The following is a 6,741-nucleotide window of genomic DNA, read 5'->3' as shown; positions in this document are numbered from 1 at the left end:
GGTCCACCGCGCCGTCCGAGGTGGGCACTGCTCCACTGCGCCTGGGAGGCTGCGCTCCACGTGCTGCCCCCACGGGGCTGGCTCCCCCGGTGACCTGCGGAGCTGACTCCTCAGGTCTCCCCTTAAAAACCCAGGGCCCGAGGACCCCACGACTCCAACTTCTCAGGGTGAGACCCCCTCACCCCCTCCCATCCAGGCCTTACAAGACAGGACAGGGAGATGACCCCTGCTCCCCACCTCCCTGCGGCTGGGGCCAGGGATGGGGGACAGGAAGGTGGCAGAGTAACACTGCATTCCGGGGACAGTTGCCTGCCCTGACTTTTGGGGACGACGGACATTTCCTCAACTTGTTCCGGAGACTACCCCCAGCCAAGCTGGTTTTCTGCTGCTCAGGCCACGGACGCATCCCCACGAATATCTTTTATTATTTTTAAGGACTAATGAAAGGAAAGGGCAGAAAAATTATCCTGTTTTATTTGCCGACGTATCCTCTGCGCCTAGAACAGTGCCTACCGTTAAATATCTGGGGGCAGACGCTCCTCAGGGTTCCCGCTGGGCTGCGGAACTGGAGAGTGGACGGGCACTTCCACCTGGTGGTACCTAGTGGAACTGACACGGAGGCCCTTTTCTTTTTATTTACTGATTTCAGAGAGAGACAGGTTTGTCTTCCACTTATCCATGCATTCATTGGTTGCTTCTTGTCTGTGCCCCGACTGGGGATCGAACTGCAACCTTGGTGTATCAAGATGATGCTCTAACCAACTGAGCTACCCTACCAGGGCTTTTTTTTGTTCTTTTGTTTAATTTTAAAAATTGATTTGAGAGAAAGGCATCATTTTCTGTTCCACTCATTTATATTCACTGGTTGCCTCTTGCATGTTCCCCGGCCCGATGGAACCCTCTCCGGAAGACACGCCAACCAACTGACCCATGCAGCCAGGGCCCAAGACTCTTTTCTTTGCCTTCAGGGTAAACCTGGGCAAGTTTGCCGTCTAAGCTTCAATTTCTTCACATGCAAAAGGGAGAGCATTTTAGTAGCTCATGCCTGTGGGGCTGTTGTGAAGGCGAAGCGCGCAGTACAAAGTGCTTCAAGTAGAGCCTGGCGGGTGGAAGCCCTTCCTGTGAGTTGATTAACATTATGGTTATACTTATATTCCCTTTCCTGGCTAATTATACAGAGGAATTCTGATGCCCAGTTTAGCTTTTCCTTCCTTTTTTTTTTTTTTTTAAATTTATCTTTATTGTTGAGACTATTACAGGTGTCCCATTTCCCCCCCTAATTGACACCCTCCACTTAGCTCCCACCCCCTCCCCAGGCCTTCACCCCGTTATTGACTGGGTCCATGGGTTATGCATATATGCATATAACTTCTTTGGTTAATCTCTTCCCACCCTCCATTAGCTTTTCCTTGTCTGAGAAGCTCTTTATCTGACCTTCAGCTCTAAATGATAGCTTTGCTGGGTAGAGCAATCTTGGTTGTAGTTCCATGTTTTTCATCACTTTGAATATTTCTTGCCACTCCCTTCTGGCCTGCAAAGTTTCTGTTGAGAAATCAGCTGACAGTCGTATGGGTGCTCCCTTATAAGTAACTAACTGCTTTTCTCTTGCTGCTTTTAAGATCCTCTCTTTGTCTTTAACCTTTGGCATTTTAATTATGATGTGTCTTGCTGTGGGCCTCTTTGTGTTCCTCTTGTTTGGGACAAGTGCTGCCTTGACTTGTAAGTTGATTTCTTTCCCCAGTAGGGGAAGTTTTCTGTCATTATTTTTTCAAATAGGTTTTCAATTTCTTGGTCTCTCTCTTCCCCTTCTGGCACCCCAATAATATGAAAGTTGGGCCTCTTGAAGTTGTCCCAGAGGCTCCTTATACTATCTTCATATTTCTGGATTCTTTTTTCTTTTTGCTCTTCTGGTTGGGTGTTTTTTGTTTCCTCATGATCCAAATTACTGATTTGATTCTCAGCGTCCTCTACTCTACTGTTGATTCCCTGTAAATTATTCTTCATTTCAGTTCCTGTAGCCTTCATTTCAAATTGGTACTTTATTATGTCATCGACTTTCTCAATTATTTTCGTCATACTCTTACTAATATCCTTGAACATCCTTATAGCCAAAATTCTGAGCTCTGTATCTGTTAGCTTGCTTGGATCTATTTCATTTAGTTCCTCTTCTAGAGATTTCTTCTGTTCTTTCCTTTGTGACATGTTTCTTTGCCTCCACATTTTGGCAGCTTCCAGGTGTTTGTTTCTATGTAGTAGGTAGAACTGCTGTGTCTCCTGGAATTTGTAGAGTGGCTTTGTGTAGTAGGTGTCCTGCAGGGTCCAGTGGCTCAGCCTCCCCAGTCACCTGAGCTGGGCCTTCTAGGTGCTCCCCTGTGTGGGTTGTGTGCACTGTCCTGTTGTAGTTGAGCCTTGGATGTTGTTGGTGTCACTGGGAGGAATTGACCCCCTTTGCCAATTGGCTGTGAGGACCAGCTGCAACTACAGCCAAAGAGCTGCTGTGCTGGAGACACCCCTATGGAGCAGGATTTATTTTAGTGGGGCTTTGATGTTCACCAGGTGCGCCCCTTGAGTGTGTCACTCGTGGATGTGGTAGGGTTGTAATCCAGCGTGGTTGAGTCCGACCACCAGGTGCACTGTCTCTGGGGCCTCCTGGGAGGTGCAAAGTCGGCCTCTGCCAGTGCCTTGCCCAGGGCCCCCCAGCATGAGCTATTCAGCAAACCGTAGTTGGCTGCTACTTGTGCTGGGCTTGGCGGTGCCCAGGAGAGGCCAAGCTATAAGCCAATGTAGCTGCCGCTAGTGCCAGGCCCGGGGCCACTTATCAAGCCATATGGGGCCCGCTGCTGCTTGTTTGAGAGATTTTAGGAAATTCCTAAGCATGAGGCTCAAGAGGCTACTTGCACTGAAAAGCCCCTGGAAATGGCCTGGAGGAGCTGCAGGCCGGGCGGGGCGGGGCCTCCGGGAACCACGGGGCGGGGCCAACGGTGGGAGTCAGGTGCTGGCGACTCAAACATGGCGCCTGCCTGCCGGCTGTGTGCAGGGAGGACTCGCCAAGGAGCCATGGCTTCCGCCAGCCCTTCTGCCCGGGAGGAAGCCGCCCCCCCGCCTCTCGCCCGGATCTCAGGCAGGTTGGTTCCTCCCGAGTGTCCCGGGTCCTTTCAGGCTGCTCCCGGCGCTGGGCTCAGAGGGAGCGTCCGAGTGAGTCCGTGCCGGGCCCTTTAGAGGAGCTGCTGGGGTCCCGCAGCCTCCATGACCCTCGGTGACAGTCCCCGCGGGTTTCACAGCCTGAAGCTGTGGGGACGTCTCTTCCGGGCCCTGGAGCCCTGGGCTGGGGGCTTGATGTGGGGCTGGGACCCATCACTCCTCTGCGAAACCTCCACCCCGAGATTCCCTCCCGGGTTTAACCCGCAGCACCGGGTGTGGGCCCGCAGCTGCGTCTCCGGGATCCAGCCCCATCCGCCCGCGTCTCTGCCCCTCCTACCGGTCTCAGTGATTCTTCAGTTCCCTGGTTGTGGGGCTTTTGTTCAGCGGGATTTCAGGAGGCTCTGAGTAATGGTGGTTCTGTGTTTTAGTTGTGATTTCGATGCGGTTGCGGGAGGCGGCGGGTGCAGCTGTGACCTACGCGCCATCTTGTTTCCCCTCCGGTTTAGCTTTGAGGGATGATACTGTGGGAAGCAAAGAGTGAAAACAGAGGAGGACATTGAGTGACAGGTGCATCCCCCCAAATGTTCAAGGGCCCATGGATCTTCATTGTCATCATCATCATCATCACTTACGCACTGTTTGCTGTGTGTCAGGCACAGCTCTGTTTTCTCTTCTTTAAAGTATCTACTACGCCCAGCAATGCCCGAGGCCACATACTGTTATTCACCTCATGTTACAGATGGAGACACTGAGGCCAAGAGGGATTAATTACTGGCTCACGATCATACAGTTGGCAGAGCTAAGATCCAACCGAGACTATTTCTCTCAACCACTGGCTAAACTAGTGTCACTTGCTGCAAGGTCAGACGTTGTCACAGATGAGCCTCGTGTCCCTAGAGGGATCTTTCAGTCTCTAGCCTTGGAAAGAAGAGCCCTAGTTGGTGCCGGGAGCCATGTCAGGCTCTCAAATGCTCCATCCACTTTGGGGGAATGAAAAACAGAGGTTTCCCTGGTTCTGTTCCTCACTGGGAGATGGAGAGGGCACTGCCCATGGCTTCCCTCCGACGAGTGTAATTACGTGCTTGTCCGACTCTGTTCAGCTCCGGCTCCCCAGCTAGACTGTCTCAGCGCTGCCCCATGAGAACTTTCTACAGTGCAGGAAATGTCCCGTATCTGCGCTCTCCTGTCCCGTAGCCACTAGCTGCATGTCGCTATTGAGCACTGTATATGTGACTAGTCTGACTGCGGAACTGAACTTTCAGTTTTATTTACTTTTAATTAATTTAAATTTAAATAGCCTCATGTGGCTAGTGGCTACTGTATGGAGAACGAAGCTCTAAGCTCAACGAGAACAGAAACCATGTCTGTTGTTCATCCTTGTATCCCAAGGCCAGCATGGGGCGTGGCTCATCAGATATTTGTTGACTAAATGAATAATTAAATTACAGCCTTGCTTTCCCCTTTAAAGTATATCTATTTAGTATCCAAATCCATAAAAAGGATCCTATTTTCTTTGCTAAGTAGATCGTCTCCCAAATGAATGTGTCACTCAGGATTCCAGAGTCTCCAAAGCCCATTTTCATGGATCATCTTGCTTTAACTACAAACCTTCCCAGTAGGTGTCCATATCTTGCTATGACAGACTGAGGCTTGGTAAGGCTGAATGACTTCTCCAGAGCCTCACAGCTGGTAAACAGCAGGGCAGGATGTAAACCTAGCCCCCTGGGCTCTTCCTACTTCATCCCACTGCCTCACAGGTAACATTTCTGGAAACATCAACTTAATTTCACAGAGGAGTGAATTCGAATGGTGGGGGGATTCAGGCACCTGATAGGATGATATTTTCAGTACCCTTCCAATTGCCTGAGGCAGGCAACTACCTGAATATCAACCCGACCCTGATGGTGTCACTAACACTTTCCTTGGGTGTGCACTTGATCCCATTGCGGTTCATAGACGGACAGGAGGTAGACCCTTCTCTCAGTGAGCTCCAGGTCAGAGGCAGACTGTTTCACTAGAGAGTAAGATGTGGATAGCACAGGGCCTTGTGGGAGGGCCTCCTACTTAATGGAGCCCTTGCAGCCCTTGCTTGGCAAGGTTGAAAGGGGGCTTGGGTTCCCCAGAGATGCCAGCCCTTGACTTTCCCTCTGCAGAGAGAATGGGGGACACTTCAGGACAGTGGCATCTCTGGACACATCCTTGGGGTGAATGCCAGGAGTCAGAAAATATAGGATACACTATTGCTACCACTATTATTTTGTGCCTGTGGCAGACATCACTGATCGATCGCCACACTCTTTCCTTCATTTAATGCCCTTAGTCTGTAACTTGTGCTGCCCATTATGTGTTAGAAGATTCAACGACTCCTGCAAAGTGCGCTCAGTTAATTCCAGAGTCCCCAACAGGGTGCCTCATTGCTTTCCACAAACACTGCAGTGTCAGCTGCGATTACCATGTGGCAGCCACCTGCTCTTCCTTTCTTCTGCTGGCTCCTGTAGGTCCTTGTCTGTGGTTCACAAAACTGCTTGCAGTAGCCTCATCATGGCCCCTGTGGTCTCTTGTGAAGCCACCGTAGGGACTCTCTTCCAGTGCCCCAGAGCTGTCAGTTAGGAAACATTCAAGTAACACGGCAAAAAATGGTCTAAACAATAGGGAACTGTGTTAGCACATGAGGGGGATGAAAGTTTTCCCACCCCTAAAATATGCCTTTTGGGATATTGGTTTTAAGCTGGTGACTAAGGAAAAAAAGACTCAGGAAGAAACTTTGGCCCTTTACCTGACTAAAGGAATTTAGATAGAGGACCTGCTCCAGGAAGGGGGCCATCATCACAGTAACTGCATGTTCATAGGAACTAGTGGGACAGGGAGGAACCTAGCAAGGCCCGTGTGTTCAGTCCTCTCTGTCCATAGTGAAAGAAGGCCAGCAAGCATTCATTCACCAAACATCTGCTTTTCCATCTCCACATGAATTGCCTTCCTGCCCTTTGAAGTCCCAAACCACAACCCCCCTCCCCCCTTCTCCTTAGCTTCAGGATGGCCTGTGAGCCTCAGCAGTGCAGTGCCTCCTCGGGCCTCACTGCGCACCCCTCATGTGCCCCTGGAATAAACTTTGGATATTTTCTCCTGTTAATCTGTCTCACGTTAATTTGATGACCAGCCTCCCCAGAAGGTGGGAGGAAAGTTATATTTTTCAACAACAGGTTGGAATGTGGGGTCTGCAAGATCAAAACTCCTTTCACGATAGTTCTAAGATCTTAGCTGCCCCTTCACTGTCATTCTCTCGAGAGTGTGTGGTAGAGTCTTCTAGCAGATCTGAGATGTGGCAGCAACACAGGCTGGGAGCGGCTGCCGTCCGCTAAATCAGACAGTACAGAGATTTCCAGAAAGGCACCCGGTCACTGTGCTTCCCACCAAGTGCTTTTTGTTCCGGAAAATACAGTTATTTTTCATAAAAAGACTTTATGTTAATAGGTAATGAGTTGACTATTATTGTTATGTTTAGATGAATGAATATTTAAAAAAATTCCTTGGCTTTAATTTAAAATATGATAACTGTTGGTAGGTATAACCCACTTAAACAAAAGTTCTCTGAGGTCTTCT

The sequence above is a fragment of the Miniopterus schreibersii genome, assembly GCF_964146895.1.
Source record: "Miniopterus schreibersii genome assembly, chromosome: 3".
Lineage (NCBI taxonomy): Eukaryota > Metazoa > Chordata > Mammalia > Chiroptera > Miniopteridae > Miniopterus > Miniopterus schreibersii.
This window is presented reverse-complemented; position numbering follows the sequence as displayed.